Genomic DNA, 16,972 nt, shown 5'->3' with positions numbered 1-16,972 from the left:
TGAGCAGCATGTTTTTCAATCAATTAATTAGCAGTTAATTAGAGGTAGGAAGAGATACAAAGGAATAGAATGATCAAAGGGAGGAGGGAGGTAAGTGTAGCCAAAGGGAGCCAGTATGGAAGAATTTTGAGTGTCACTAAGCGGGCATCACTAGGACCACTTGTCCCAGGTTGTTTTATTTACCCACTGACCACTTATTCAATTAAATTTTCCAATGGGTTCTTGAGATTGAAGAAAAATTGACCATAGTTGTGCCAGTCATGCCTATCTCAGATCTAGTTCACATCCTCAAGCTCTTCTTGGTTTATGCAGACTGAGTTAAATTACTTTTTTAATTGTATTTCAATGAGAACCTTTTCTTTCAAGTCAGCGCTCAACAGTGATTGATGGAAGGATGTAGGGAAACATTGGCTTTTCTCAGGATATACTGTAGATGACCTTATGTCCTATGTCCTTGTTTCATTTGAAAAGAATAATTACTAATCAATAGTGAAGGGTTAGGTGACACAGTAGGTTAATTTACTAGCCTTTTGCCTCTGGAGAGCTGGATTCTGGCTTAGGTCACTTGTAAAATGGGTTTGGTGGTTTCAGCCTTGTCCCTGGTGGATGTCTGGCTATATCACAGAAAACAGGCATGAATTTGATATGTGTTAGATGCCTGGCAGTTTCTGCTTAGGGAAATCTCAGGGTTCAAGCTGTGGGGAGCCAGGTGTGGGCAGGACGGGCACACACTGACATCTATGAGCGGAATTACGGCCCAGCACCACAGCCTGCCTGACATCGAACACCCAAGCCTCCAGCAGAGTTTGGGGCATGACTCCCACTGCAGCCGGGTGCATGCACACTTTTAAAGACATGAGCTCCTCTTTCTCCTTGTAGCTGCTGAAGTCTTACAGGGAATGCCTTTCAGGACATGCCTTTATAAATCCAGGATCACAGTTACCTTTTTCTCAGAATTACCCATCCAGGAAGCTGCTTTCAGTTTGTGCTTCAGGAAAGTTCATTATGAGAGTTTTATGAGTAAAAATATCTTATCTGTTTATAAATTGGGACAATAATATAGTTTCAGCCATTTTGTAAAAATTATTACATGTCTTCGTTCAGCAGCTCCAGATCTTTAATGTTTTGAATTAGCATCTTGACATTGTGTAGGAGGCTCCCCTGGTTGCTTATGTGATATAAACCATGATATGATTCTTTAGTATCAGAACTGTTTTAAACTTGATAGCCTGTTGAAACTTTATTTTGTTTTCAAAGTGTTACTTTGATCGCCGTCATTAGTATAATTTAGATTTTTAATGCTTGTAGCTGGTCTGTCACTGAAGTTTCTGACTTCACTGAGGGTACGGAACGGGATTTGAGAAATTCAAGTTTGATTTGTGCTTTTTTGCTGTGCTCAGAGTGGTGCCCTTCCTTTAGTAGTCTGTCTCATTGAACTGCAGAAGGTGGGAAAAGAAGAGTGAACAAGGTTAGGAATTGCAGGCAGAGAAGAAGCCTCTTGTTCAGCACTCAGTTACATTTCAAGTTAAGTAGAACTATAATTTGAGTATATAAATAACTGTAAAATACATGATGTTAGGCACAGAAAATGGATAATTTTGACAATTTTGGATTTACTCCCCTTTTTCTTCTGCTCTAAGATGGACTCTTAATACTCATTCTTCCCTTCAGGACATTGTAAAGATTGGTGCTTGAGAAGGATTTAGAAGTGACTGTGAGTAACCTAATGAGGAATTGGAAGGGGTGAATAATTTTATAATCACTGCAGGTTTTGATAGGCATTAAATAAGTTCAAATAACCAATAAGGAAGATGAAATGAAAATTTGAATAATCACCCATTTAGATACTGTGCCAGGGGAAGTCTCATGGGGAGGAAAGTGTGTGAACATGAGTGAAGACAATCATGCTACATATACAAAAGGGGATAATGAGGGCTGGATAGACAATCTTAGTACTGGCATTCCCTAATCCTTGTAAGAGTAAATGTGGTGTCCTTCTACAGCTTTTTTTGTTTAATAATGTAGGCATGTTGCATAATACCCATTGTGACATGGCTGCTGCTGTGTGTCCAGGCTGAATTGTCAATTGTCATCTGAATTTTCGTGTTATCTCCCCGCAGGAACAGGCTGACTCTAGTACACTGTAATGCTATCACTGCCTATATCTGCCCTGGTGGGAGCTGCTTGTGTAGGCACAATTCCCTGCTGGAACCTGTACACTGAATTAGTCCTTCCATTGGAATGAGGAGGCAACTTGGAAAATAATTTCTTAAAAGGCTAAATGCCTCAGACTTCATGAGGCATTTCCCTTCCAAAGGGACTTCCCCACTGACACCATTTTGATTTGACCCCATGGTTCATTTTCTAAGCTATGAAGACTTTTTAAAAAGAAAATTTCTAACACATATTTCTAATTTGTAATATATACTTATTAGGTTTGCCATGTCACGCATTTTAATTGTGAGTTCTAACTGACTGGTTTAACGATACTTTGCAGAGTAAACTCAACATGTAGGTCATAAGTTCAGAATGAATGAATCCCTGGATGTTTACCAAACACCAAAATTAAATTACATTCTTAATTGTTTTGCAAATACTTTGGCCTAACTAATTAAATAGGAATGACTTTCTGCGTTGCTATAGTGCAAGGAATATTAAAGTCTTTAGGAGTCATTTCAAATTAGCAAACTCAACTACTTTCATTGTACACTATGTGGTCAGCTAGCACTTCAAAAATAGAAACTCCCGTATCCTCCCAAAGCAGACAAACTAAAAAAACCAATAATACGTTACAACTTCAGTTGTGAGAAATACCTCTTGAGGACAATTATTAGACTGAGTATATTCAGTCTTACTAAATTTCCACCTACCTTCCCTGAGGCTCTTGGGGAGTCTTCCAGAGTATTCTAATGAGTTCCCAGACTAGGAAGAATACGTGTTAAGAGGTATTTTCTCTTTGTTTTCCCTGATCCTTTACCAAATCAGTAAGACACAGACCTCAAAATACACAGGTGGGAAGGTAATCCAAAAAGTAAGTTTAGCTGTTCGCGCTGGTACAGCTGAGGTTGTATCGTGTCTTGATCTCTTCCAGACATGAACTTCAGCCTCATGTACTAGTTCCCTGTGTTCAAGAAATGTGTTCCTCTCTCAAGGCTAACAGTTTCTTTGCTCTGGAATAATAAGGACAGGGCTGTGAACAGGGATACTCATGCAGGTGAGTACCTACAAAGGTTTCTGAAACCTTGGATTTGACTGTGCCCATCAGAGAGCAAGAACAACATGAGCTGTGTATTCTCTGTGATATGTGATTCTGAGCATGTGGACTGTTCCTCTCAACTATGTATATAACCTTTTGGTAGAAGACTCTCAAATTGTGTCATGCTGCAAGGGATTGCAATAAACAAAGGAATTATGAAAATTTGGATTACACAGCAGCTGTGGATAGAAAGATTAAGATTCGGATGTCTAAACCTTAAGTATATCCTTGTATCTGCCATAAACCCATGTGTATCCAGTGTATTCTTGCAGGAGTTTGATATACAGACATCAAGGATTTTAAGAGTCCTTCTGGCTCTTCAACAGAATCATTTGCCCCTCCAGGAGATATCTTTATCCATTTGCTGTTTTCTTCCAAGCCCTTGTAGTCAGTGCTGTTGGTGTCTAACAAGACTGTCTGACAAATGTAACCTCTTTTTTGGAACTGGAGGAGAAAACTCTAACTTAGATTGTATGCATATACTTTGCTACTGGGATAAACATGGCCTCTGCAGGTCAGGATAATACCCTTGAGTCCTGCTTGGGTCATTTACCGACTTATTCTGCAAAGCAAATTAAAAATGCAGAAGATAGAGAAAAAATATATAGTGTTTTGCATTGTTCTCAGAGCTAACCATTATTAAAATGTTAGTCCTGAACAGCCATTAAGCTGTGCTGGGAAAAAGAAAACTTGTGACCCTTTTGACCTCTCTGCTAGTATTCAGAAGAAGTGGTTGTGTGTAAAGCATCTGATGACATCAACCATTAAAGTAGAAAATGGTTCTTCTAAGATGTCTGAACCAGAAAAATACCCCAGTCTGCTAAAACTTCCCAGAAGTTTTAAAGGGTTCTGCACTAGCTGGTTAACTGATGTTCCAGAGGGTGGCTGGGATGTTGATACAGGAACCTGGACTCACATGTAATGTTTTCTATTTTTTTAATATGTTCTTTGTTTATAAGGCCTGGTTGAACACTTACAGGAAACTACATAAAATTCTTAAATTATGACAAAGGCCTGGCTAGCTCAGAAGCAAGCAAGCAACTAGTATAATTCCCAGTATAAATGTCTGAATAAGAGGATTTTGTGGAACATGTTCCGCATCTGAAGTTCCACCACAAGTTTAGGTGGTTTCTTCTAGTTGTATGATTTTACCTTTTCCTTAGAATAGCACCAAACAATCTTCAAAATAACATCTTTCCAGGAAGGAACCACCCCCCCCCAAACCAAATGAGGACAATTAGTGTTCTTCACAGTAAATTTTTAAAACTCTGTAAGAATAACAGTTTTGCTAAGGAATGAAGTATTTGTGCAGTCATACATGCGTCAGAGATAATTGTGCCTGTAAGACTGTTTGTGCATGCTGCAGCACTCTAACAAGTGCATATTCAATATCCTAAATTGGGATGGGCTGTGGAAAATTTAAGCTCAATGCTACCATTTTTGAAATTTTGTGTAAAAGAACAGATTTTGCTGTTATGAAATTCTTTACAGATCAGTGAAACTAATCTCTCAGGAGAGGAACATAGCAACGAAAACAAACAAAAATGTACACAAGATAATAGAGTTTTGAAATGGAAGTAGAGCTTAAGCAACTTTTGTATTTTGAAGGAAGGAAAACAGAGACCTTTTCAGAGAAATTATGCCTCTCAACTGATTTTACTTAGAAAATGAAGGAGGGTTTATTTGCTGGGTAGATTTCTTCTCTTTGGAGAGGATGTATTTTCAGGTTTGTGTTGATCATTTTGAATAATCATTTCCTGTTTCTACTAGTAGCTCTCAAACAAAGAGATTTCTTGAGTGATAGCTAAAGAAATGCCATATTCAGCCTTGCTGAGAATGTTCATAGTAAACAAAACTTTGTGGTTTATTGGTGTCAGTTGGGAAAGGGCTCTTTGCTCCTTGTGTTGCTCATTGTATTTCTATTGTTTACCACAGCTCTTGGTTTTATTGTGCTAATTACTTGGTGAGAGGCTACATTTTGTATATGTGAAATAACAGTTTCAGTGCTTGATATAACTTTTTTCTTTTTTTTTTTTTTTTTTTTTTGTTTGTGGCAGAGCCCCACCTTGTTTTTTACTCACCATAGTATGGCTTGAACTTCTCTGTCTGAAGGTCCTTTGTAGAGAGGCTGGAATCAAACATCTTGAAAAACATAATTTTCTTTAAGTAAATGCATTATTATAAGAAAAGTACATCTATTTTTATATCAGATATCTTTTGGGACAGTTTTTTGCCAGTATTATGTCTACTTCTGTCCTGAATGAAAACCTGATATGACCCTGAAGAGAGTTCATATTTCATTGTTTGCAACAAAAAGATTTACTTTTGTTAATAAAGGCCACAAAAATGATAGAGTTCCTCAAGAAGATATAAGAGCAAATATGATTTCAAAGTCCAGTCATATTATAGGTGAACAGAAGTGAAACAGAGTCCTAATTTGTGTCTGACTGCCCTGTAATTCACAACACCTTTACAGACTGTCAACACTGAGAATTTGGATCATATTTGCAAATTACAACCTATTTTTCCCTAAGTGCTGTTTATCTCTAAATTTCCCTTTATTGACAAGGTAAATATATATAGTACTATATATAGAACTGAGCAATATACAGTACTTAGAAATAAATTTCTGGTTTCTTTATTTGAATAACCTCAGAGTTTCAAGGCTCATAGCAGAAGAAATTCAGAGGAATAATATTTTTAGTGATTTTTTTTCTTCCAAGGACAGAGTATTCTGTGAGGCATACAATGACAAGAATTACTGTGCACAGCTTTTTGAGAAGAGTAGTGATTTAAAATAGTAAAATGGCTAACCATTTTTAATAGTGCATTCTAATTGCAGTAGCCTCTTTCTCTGAGCAGGCTCTACTAAGAGATAATTGACCTCTGCGTCTGTTAAGCACTCTCACATTTGGCTTGGGAAGCATAATTCACATCACAGCCAATTACCTTGTGATATAGCCTACAAAAAACTCCTCAACTATTGGCATAGCCTTGCCATTTCTTTTCCTTTCTGTCTTCCTTATGTCTTTCCTTCTTGGCTATAATATTTGGGTTGTCATATTTGTCAGATGCCCTCTTTGTTCTCTTCCATCTATTCTTTACTGTAGGAATGCAAACAGAAGGAAATAACAGACTCAGAACAGCTCCACCATTTCAGTGCATAAAGCTGAACAATGATTTACAGTGACATAGAAAATAACTCTCTGTTAAATATTGCTTTTAGTTAGTTTTGTGTTTAAAGCCTTTCAAAATAGATGCTGAACTATATGTAATAAGGAGATCTGATAAAAGAGATTCTGTGTTGCTTGCTGCTGTAGAATTGTCTGTTGTGGTAGGTATTTTTTAATAAAGATTTAAGCAAAGCCATTCAATTACTCAGGGCTCCTTAACTGTTTCTTTCAGATCTGCTATACTGACCATCCTATTGGCACCTGGGCAACTTACATAAATTAAAAGAATGTATAAGAAAATATGACTCCTTTGGGAATAAAAGTCTCACTAACTAGACCTATGCCTCTGTTACTAAAAATGGTCCAGAGGTCAACTGAAAATCAGAGTGATTAATAGGTCTAGTAGAGTCTTGCAGACTGCCAGAGTCTGGTTCTCTACTGGAAATCTTTAACTATTGGACCAGGCTGACCATAAGCCAAGAAATGACAGCAAAAGATGATCTGACTGGCAAATGGGTCTCAGTCCTACCTCAATAACTCATAATCAAAACCTTAAGCTGCTTTGCCATAAGTGGTTGTACTTGCTCAAGCAGGCAGAAAAGCTCTGTCTCCACAGCCATTACAAACATGTTTGAAAAGCACCGGTTGGATTTCTGCTGGCATTATCTTATCTAGGCTGATTCTAGTTCCGGCTGTCCCTGTCCCTGCAACTTTTAGAAACTGGTAAACCTCAGAAATACCAACACTGCATAATTCTGGATGCTGAATATTTTGGATGCTGAAAGAGTTATGACTCATGACTTTATTAAAACGTATATTGCCAAAAGCATTGAAATTTAGATTACGAGATTTTCAAAGATGCATCTGACACTGAAGAATCACTACTGCATACCAGAGACAGAACCTCAGTCAAAATCTCCAAAAGTAAAATACTTGTCATATTTCTGGGAAATAGTAACTTTCTATCAGTCACATTTTTCTGTGCCTTAACACCTCCTTGAGAATAGGAGCTTAATGAATAACTTGCTCTGTATGATAGGTTTATGAAGCAATCTTCTGTACTCCAGTGTGTCAGGTTAAAAGCATAAGATACAGTGCTATTTTGTAGAGTAGAATTTCTGAAGTTCTTTCCAGGAATGCATTGATAATATTCTGTGACTGAATACACTTGCTAAGTCTTTAATTTGCTTAATATCTGTGACAAGATAGTTAATAGAGGTTTGAATTTAAAAGGTGATGTAATATATATTGTATATACTGTATTTATATTATATTAATCCCATGCTTCAGGGCTTCCAGTGATTACTTTTAGGGCTAGATAGAATTTTCCTTCTTTGATCCATAATGGGAGTTCTTTTTTTCACCTGCCTTTAGGCAATGGAGGTAGAGATGTATAAAGTACTTTTAGTGGCATTAAATTTATACATGTCTGATTGGTGTATATTGCTCATACAGTCAGGATTAAACCAGTGACCAGATTTGGGGTCAGGAAGTGTTTTTCCTGTGGCTGAGATTGACTACCTCAGTGGTATTTTTAAAACCTTTTCTTGTACCATGGAACATCATGTGCTTCCTGGTATTTTGTTGAAATTTTATTTGAACAATTCCTTTCTGCCAGATCCTGTGAAGAAACTCTTAATTTTGTGGCACAATATATTTGTGTTCCTTGCCTTTTTATGAAATAACTGAAGTTTATTGCAGAGTGCAGTACAGTTTTGGTAGCTGCCATAGGTGTGGCATAAAATATAGATATTTTATGGACTAGTCTAGATGATAGGCATAAAGACATTTCTAATAGAGTAGCCCATGACTGCAGTTCTGGACAGACTGCTGCATGTATACCCTTCCATTTCTCTTTTCTTGTGTTTCGGACATTCACATCAGAGATGGGCTGGAAGTGATTTTGTTGTCTGGCACAAGGTTGTCAGCTCCAATCTTTCCTTTAGTTTTATAGAGAGAAAATCAGACAAAGAATGGTAAGATGGGGATTATGGGGGTTGAAATCCAGTGGTTGACTGCCTGTGTGCACCAGTGTTTGGAAGAGACACTGAGTACAGCTGGAGAGCAAATTGGCTGGAGTGGTGTAGAAGGTTTTGATTGTTTCCATTTCTGTTTTGTATTGAAGAAAATGGCCTCAGTTGCTTCTAGGTTACACACAGTGCTTGCAGTCTCAAGCCTGACGCCTCATCTGTTTTTTCCTTTCTTCTACTAAAGCTAATAGTAGTGTAAATGTGGGAAATTGTAGATATGTTTCTGATTTAAATAAAGAATACAATGTGAACCTATTAGATTAATAGTTATAATGAAACCTGCATGCATTTTTCTTGGCAGTCATTTCAATCACTTCATTGTAAGCAATCCAACTTTCCTGTGTTTCCTCAGTGAAGCATATTTCTAGAGAATTCAGTCTTTCCAAGTGCACTGTCAAGTGCTGATAAATTTTTATGAGCTTCAGCTAGTGGGTGACAGCCACCATGGATATCAGAAATTATAGGAGAGCACTTAATGTGTTCTAGTCCTCCTCTGGAGTACATCTGCTTCAAGTGTCAAATCATGACTGGTATAATCTTTGCTTTTTTTCCCTTGGTTGTTGGAATAATAACTAAAGCTCTCCCTAGAAAACCCAAACAAGGATCATTAGGATAGAAGACGTTTCGTGTTAATATCATGAAATCCAGCAAAAGCTGAGATGGTCTGGGGTGACAGACCACTGCATCATTCCTTACCTGTTCCTTGGTCAGGGTATAAAGTGAAACAAGCCAGGACCTAAACAATTCTTAAGTGACTGTCTCTCGTGCTGAGCTGGGACATGTTACAAAGATTACACCTGTCACAATAGCATTGGCTATCCACAGAGGCCAAAATTAATTTTATCCCCCTTTAGACAGCTGAGGTTCGTCACCTGGAAACAGAGAGGCCCTGCTATACATAGTGAAGGAGAAAAGGGATTTCAACCCCTAAGAGATCAATATTTACTCTAATATGGTTGTAAATGAGAAAAAAAACCTACGCATTTCTAGGCTAATAGAAGTATTGAAAGCAAGGGACATGAGAAAAGCAGAATATAATGACAGGCTCTAGCTTGATTATTTTTGCATACTAAGCCATGAAGTGGTAAGCACCCCAAAGGAAATTAGCTATCTTATAATGTTTATCATCCTGAGAACTCAAAGTATTTAATCAAAAATGTGAATTTAAAGTGGAGATAAAATGGCTTGCCTAAATATCATACAATAGAGAGAGAAGTGTCCTGGTCTATATAGTCTATAATCTAGTAAACCATCTAAAAGATTGCATCATATTAGAAGAAGTTCCCCGAATGTTCTAGTTATAATTTCTGGAGCTGATAGCTCTGAATTTTTGAGAGGAAATTCCTTCAATCAAGTTTAACAAGGTCTTCTGAGCTGGAAAGAAGGAAGAGGTTCTAGTGGAGCATGGCAAGAAGACAGAGAAGGGGTGATAAACAGAGATGGTGAATTGGCATGTATAATCAAGAATTATGTATGGAGTAGGGGGAAATGTGGTAATTAGTTAATAGCGGCAGAAGCAGTTTCTGTATATAAGTATTTGACATATTTTGTGGAATAATTCACAGTGTAGTTGAAATATCCACTGACACTTAAGTATTTTGACTTCCATGAAGTGAATTCTCTACCCTTTAATGGTTTTGTCACATCCCTTGATATAATCCTTGCAGATTTGAGCACTGTTCACTTAATTTTTGACATATTTAGTTAGAGTATAATGAGCATGTAAAGAAAATAAAACATCATTATATGTAACACAGATGTACCAGATTTTATTTTTACATTCCTATGAGTTATAACACTTACATTGCAGTACCATCTGTAATCCCTGGCAGAGCTGAGGCATTCTACAGATATATAAGAAATGACAGGTACCCTATGACAAACAGCTTACTGCCTAGCACACTGAGCAAGCTGATGAAAGAAAGAAGGTACAGAATATGAGCGAACAGGCTGAGCAAGCTAGCGAGGGAGGTAACAAAAAATAGAAAATTAAATTTACATAGGTATGTAAGTCATCTAGGAACCTACCTCAGAAGTCAGTAGGTTTCAAAACTGTATTTTGCATCATTGTTTTCCAGCAGATGTGTAGTTTATTAAACACCATGCTGTCACCAAAATGAGATGTCGGTTCTTATACCAACATGCGGTCTATGGTGCATACCAAAAAAGGTGCAACAGATGCTGGGAAAGCCTGGGAAGACATGAGAAACAACAAGTTCAACTTTATGTCCATACCTTACTGACATCACTGAGTATTGAAACCTGCAGAGTCAGAGGGTGGACTAATACCTTCGATATCTCAAAGAATAATTTAATAAAACATTAATTAAATAAAATATTAGGCTGCTAATTTGAATTAATTTAAAGGGACAGTCTCAGGTTCTTACTAGGCTATTTATGTTCTCTGCACTTGCATTTACATTGCAAGTAAAGTCCAGGACATGGCTTGCCTGGAAAAAAGCTCATTGTGCTTATTCGTAAGAGAGATATCAGAGTCCACGGTATTTTGAAAACAATTAATTGGGTACATAACATCACAGTGAAAGCATGTCACTTGATCCTGTGGGAGTACCAACAATGCAAGAAGTGACTGAATATTTCCTTTTCCAGGATACTACCCTCAATAGCTTTTGTTCAGTTTAAGAGGACTTCCACTTTGCTTTAATTATGGTATTTCATTACTGTCCATTTAATGAAAGAAGTTTATTGATGATATCAGCTTGGTGTATGATATATGCAATCAAAAAACATCAGTGAATCACCATGAAATAAAGGCCATGAACACAAGAGAGGCACCAGTCAAATGATGCTTCTGTGCTATTAAGTAATGTGTCTGTATCAGCGTCCAGCCCCCCCGAGGGGATTACTGAGTCTACCTTAAATTTTTTCTTCAAAATGTCTCAAAACAAAGAATTACTTGGCCATATTTATATACATTTAAATAGAATCACCAGTTCTAGAAGTATAGGCATTTACTGCTAGTAGAAAACCTAGAGGATTTACATACTTTTTGGCATTCTTCCCACAGTGACAAATTGTCCTTTATTCAGGGATTCATTATTCCAGGTGATGAACTCTTGCCAAAATTTTCAAGCTCAAGTAACTAAAACTAGATATCCAGAGAAAAGGTTCCTAAATTGTTCACATAGAGTTCCAATTCCTGACGACAAATGAGATAAATTAAGGAGTGTTGCACACGTGAAGTAATTTTGAAAAGAATTTTATTAAGTCATTTAGATGACAGAATGTGGTTGCTTAAGTATGGAAATGCCTGCAGATTTTACCTGAAAAAGCAAAATCCATAAAAGTTACACACAGGGAGGACAAGTGAATAAATTAAATGTTTTAATAAGCTGGAGAGTGATACGGCAAGGGAAAAAAAGTAAGTAAGTGGTAAATGATTTATCATTTTCTATGTAGCACATTTTTTTATGGTTCATTTCCTCCCCAATGTGAAATCTATAAAAAGAATCTTCAAGGAAATTGTGCAGAGAGTGGGGTTTCATTAACATATTACAATTACCCTGTGGCCATTCCTTGCTGTTAATCACAAGACCACAACAAGTTCTAAAAATACAAACCCACAAAAGGGTAGCTGTTATGAACAGTTTTCTCCCCTAACCACAAAGAAACCTGGAGTTTAAGAAGAGAACACAGACTCTTCATCATAAGTAGGCTTTAATTTCTGTCTACACTGTCTGATTCACACTTCAATAGCCTCAGAATTTGTGACTGAACAGCACTGTTTGGACAGCCTATTGCCTACTTGAAAATCTCAGAAGCAATTACTTTCACAGAATTAAGATTTTATCATACAAACTGGACAACAGAAGTGAGGCTATTTGTTAAGCATTTAATCATATTTTATCAATTGTCCAGAGTTTACATCTCACCACAGATAATATCTCACTTTGAATGTGAACAACAAATGGAGGAGAACCTTAACTAAATGAAGTTGTCTCTGATTGGTTTTTGAATGGCTTTCTTGAAAACTGACTGCTTGCCTGAGGCAGGGAAGGCAAGGAGAGGAGGGAGGGACCTGTGATGCTGAGCAGCGATTAAAACATTCATAGTTCACACACAGCTCCTTCAGTGGGAAAGACTTCAAACGGGTGACAGAAAAACGAAGCTGGTGAAGTGTCTGGAGGACAAGTCCTGTGAGGAGCAGCTGAGGGAGCTGGGGGTATTTAGCCTGGAGGAAAGGAGGCTTCTCTTCAACTTTCTGAAAGGAGGGTGTAGCCAGGTGGGGGTCAGCCTCTTCTCCCAGGTAACAAGTGATAGGACAAGGAAATGGCCTCTCCTTGTTCCAGAGGAGGCTTGGATTGGATATTAGGAAAAACTTCGTCATTGACAGGGTTGTTAGGGAACATGCTGCCCGGGGAAACTGTTGAGTCACCATCCCTGTAGGTATTCAAAAGACGTGTAAATGTGGTGCTGGGGGCCATGGTTTAGTGATGGACTTGGTGATGCTGGCTTAGTGGTTGGACTTTGATGCCCAATGCACTTGGTCTGATCTTAGAGGACTTTTCCAGCTGAAATGATTTTGATTCTATGTACGTGAGGTAAATTATGACCAGCTTTTCATACAGGGAACTGCAGCGGGGCTTGTTTTGTATGCAGATGTTGGGTAACACTGCTTGTGGGTTTTTAGGTAATGGATTCGGAAGAAGAGCTGACGAAGGAGAACTGGTCTCAAACAAGTCTTCAACAGAAGCTGGTGTTATTAAGATTTTAATTTAGATGAGAAGATTACTAAAAGGATTACTAAAAAGTTGGTGAAATTTTACTCATGCCATCTCATCCAACGTCACTTTTAATTCCATCTGTCTCTCCTGAAAAGTCTCTGTGATTGTTGCAGCTATACTGGTGGCACTGGTACTAGTCCAGGAGCAGCTTCTCTTTACCCCCTGTGTTAATTTCAAAGCAAATACTGAATAATCACTAGCAGGGCCCGCAAGCTCATTATGTGTGAGCTAATTTGTTAAAGTCAATGTTTTCCTTATAAACTGAAGCCATGTTTTGTAAGCTAATTTTCATTAATAATTCTTAACAGTGCCTAATGATATTATTATAGAAACAAATTTTTTTGCCATGAAATTATTTTGTATTAATATTGTACAAACTTTAATATTTTTGAACAGTAGGATGGACATTGTAGCTTATTAAGGTTTCCTCCAGTTTCTTTATAAAAAAAATTCTATTTCTATATATAAGAATATTGCTTTTCTTATTTACCTTTAGATCTGGAGAATTATAATTCATTAAAATATTAAAGAATTTGGTTAGCAACCCATTTTTAGCATATTTTTTCCCCTCTAATTATGGTACAATTTTTCCCTTTTTGTCTGTCAGTAATATCACACAGTGACAGGTATTCAGAAGGCATGTTCACACATTGTCCATGAACAGAGATATTTTGTAATATATTTTTCTTTTCTAAGGTGTTCTATGAGAACAAATTTCAGCCTTAGATTGAAAGAAAGGGTTTGTAGTAACAGTAGATATAAATTCTTGATATAGATACAAATTTCTTGTTCTTGCTATTCTGTTTTATGGCTGAGGGCCTAATCTTCATATTCCTGACTTAAACTGCAAGAAGTTTTGTTTAAGTATGGCTCACAAATGGGTGATTAATTATTAACTTGCAATCCCATTGCCTGAAAGCCTTGTACTTGGCACCCCAAGTATTGGTTTTGTTAATTTTATTCTTATCTGATAAATCTGACCTGATGTCTTCATACTTAAGAAAACAGTGAAAGACCCGAAGCTAAAAGCATGCCTCTGCTTGGACAAAAACATACTTATGCTAAAGCCATTTGTTTAAAAAACATTTAAACTTATGAGTTCAATCATAATAAACTGAAGTCCTTCAGAAAGTCATTGAAGTTGTTCACGGTTATACAAACAGAGCAGATTCTGATTCTGCAATTAGATATACATCTGCTTAAAGGAACATTGACTTTAAGCAGTATTTACAGGGCTTTCTCAAATACTTGCCAATGGTTTTACTAACCTTCTCCTCCAGATGTGAATTATGATATCACATCAGATACTACAGGTAATTTCACCTTTTGATAATGTCCCCTGGAATTTTTTCTATCCCTCCTCAGTACCTCTTTGTTGGCCTCACTATAAAAGTGAAAACATTAATCTCATCACCTCAAACCTTGCTGCTTTTTTGCTAAAGAAATTCCATCTTTCTCTGTGGATCTGCATATATATATATATATTTCTTTTTTAGGTCTGAGGAATCACTGCAGTCTGGGTGTGTGTAGGCAGCCTCTACCCAGACAAAAGGCAGAGCAACATGTACAGCCCTGATCCAGCATAATGTACAGCCCAACCAAAGGTAATTTCTCCTAAATATGTTATGGATGAAACTCAGATAATGTCTCTGATTGGTTTTTGGTTTTTTTTTTAGCTACTGAAAGTATTAGGAGTAAGAGTTAACATGGAAGAGGAAGAAAGGAACGAGAAATGGCTGGCTCTTGCAATGGGGAGTAGATGAGGCGGCTACTCAGGATAGCAGGGCAGACACCTGGAGCATAACCCTGGCTCTGCACATGTTGGAGAATTCTCCAAGGCTGTGGCCAGGGAGGAAGTGCTAGTGCTTAGCTTACAGGTCCTGTCCTTGTAAAGCTTTTCTGTAAAAGTTCCTACACAGACCACATTGCTTCAGTTTGCCTGATCTGTATTAGGTTTTGTGGATTTCTTTGTTGCTTTTAGTTTATTTATGGTGTCATGCGAAGCAACACTTTAGGTGTAAATAGGTAGAAGGAAAGGTAATCACTACTGTTCTTAAAAAGGATAAATAATAGTAAAGCAGGTCCTTTTGGGGCATTCCAACTAACCAGATATCTGTTGGAGGGAGAACACAGCAGAGCAAAAGCAATCCTGGAGGTTCTTGGAATGTGTCAGTGACAACTTCCTTACAAAAGTGATTGAGGAGCCATCAAGAAGAGGCACCATACTGGACCTCACCAACAGGGAGGAGCTGGTAGGGAATGCAGTGCTCCAAGGCAGCCTTGGCTGCAGCGATGATGAGACGGTGGAGTTTGAGGTCCTCAGGGCTGTGAGCACGGAAAGCAGCGAGCTCTCTGGACTTCAGGACAGCAGGGTTTGGCCTCTTCAAATACCTACTCAGTGGAGGGTGATGGGATGGAAACATGGAAGGCAGAGGGGCCCAAGGATAAGGCTGATATTCAAGGATCACCTCCTTCAAGATCACAGACAATGGATCCCAACAAGGGGGAAATTGGGAAAAAATGCCAGGAGACCTCCACAGGTGGACAATTAGCTGCTGAGTAAACTCAGAGTGAAAAAAAAGCTTTCAGGAGGTGGAAACAAGGACAGTTGGACTGAGAGGAATACAGGGAAATTGTATGGGAAGACAGGGGCAAGATTAGGGAAGCCAAAGCCCAGACAGTATTGGGCCCGGCCTGTGATACTGGGGATAACAGGAAGGGCTTTTATAGATATGCTGCCAGCAAGGGAAAGACTAAGGATAATGTGGGCCCTCTCCATAGGGAAATGGGAGACCTGTCAAACCTGGACAAAGAGAAGGGGGAGGTTCCCAATGACTTCTGTTCCTCAGTCTTCAACAGCACGTGCTCCAGCCATGCTGCCCAAATTGAGAAAGGCAAATGCAGGGAATGAAAACTCTAAATCTGCTGTAGGAGAGGATCAGATTTGAGACCACCTAAGGAACATGAATGTGCACAAGTCTGTGGTACTTGATGAGATTCATTTGTGGGTCTGGAGGGATCAAGTTGTTGAGCTGCTATCCATGATTTTTGAAAAAACATGGCAGTCAGGTGATCTCCCTGATGACTGGAAAAAGGGAAATATAACCCCCATTTTTAAAAAGGGGAAAACAGAAGACCTGAGGAACTAAAGACCAGTCAGGCACATGGAAAACAAAGAGCTGATTGGTAACAGCCAAACACATGGCTTTAGAAAGAGGAAATCAAATTTGCTCACCTTCTATGATAAGGCTACAACATTGATGAATATGGGCAGAGCAACTAACATTGTCTACCTGGACTTATGCAAAGTGCTTGAGACTGTCCCACACCTGCGTCCTTGTCTCCAGGTTGGAGAGACAGGGATTTGATGGATGGACTGCTCGATGGGTAAAGAACTGGCTGGACAGCTGCACACAAAGAATTGTGCTCAACAGCTCATAGTCCACATGGAGACCAGTGAGTAGCAGAGGAGATAAAGAGGAAAAATTTAGGTTGGATATTAGGAAAATATTTTTTAATGTGAGGGTAGGGAGACCCTGGAACAGGTTGCCCAGGAAAGCTGTGGATGCTCCAACCCTGTCAGTGTTCAAAGCTAGGTTGGATAAGGCAACTTGGTCCAGAGAGAGATATTCATACCCATGGCAGGTGGGTTGAGACCAGGTTGTCTTTAAAGTCCCTTCCAACCCCTTAACTCTTTATGATTTCATGACTCCATGTATGTAGAAATTTATTTGCTAGCCGAAAGTACAAACAGAATTCCTACCCTAA

The 16,972-nt window shown here is 38.3% G+C and overlaps 1 long non-coding RNA gene across 4 annotated transcripts in view; it reads left to right on the top strand.

Moving 5' to 3' along the window:
- Positions 1-12,563: 12,563 nt before the first annotated feature.
- The window catches only part of LOC131578193 (uncharacterized), a 50,782-nt gene continuing 46,373 nt past the window's right edge, over positions 12,564-16,972 (top strand). For all 4 annotated transcript variants that reach the window (XR_009277406.1, XR_009277407.1, XR_009277404.1 and 1 more), the window contains exons 1-3: positions 12,564-12,702; positions 14,701-14,808; positions 16,552-16,660. This is a non-coding gene — a long non-coding RNA (uncharacterized LOC131578193). The remainder of the gene's footprint in view (positions 12,703-14,700; positions 14,809-16,551; positions 16,661-16,972) is intronic.

This window comes from Poecile atricapillus, chromosome 3 (genome assembly GCF_030490865.1).
Source record: "Poecile atricapillus isolate bPoeAtr1 chromosome 3, bPoeAtr1.hap1, whole genome shotgun sequence".
In the NCBI taxonomy this organism is placed as follows: domain Eukaryota; kingdom Metazoa; phylum Chordata; class Aves; order Passeriformes; family Paridae; genus Poecile; species Poecile atricapillus.
The sequence above is the reverse complement of the archived record's forward strand: the minus strand, read 5'-3'. Positions and strand labels throughout refer to the sequence as shown.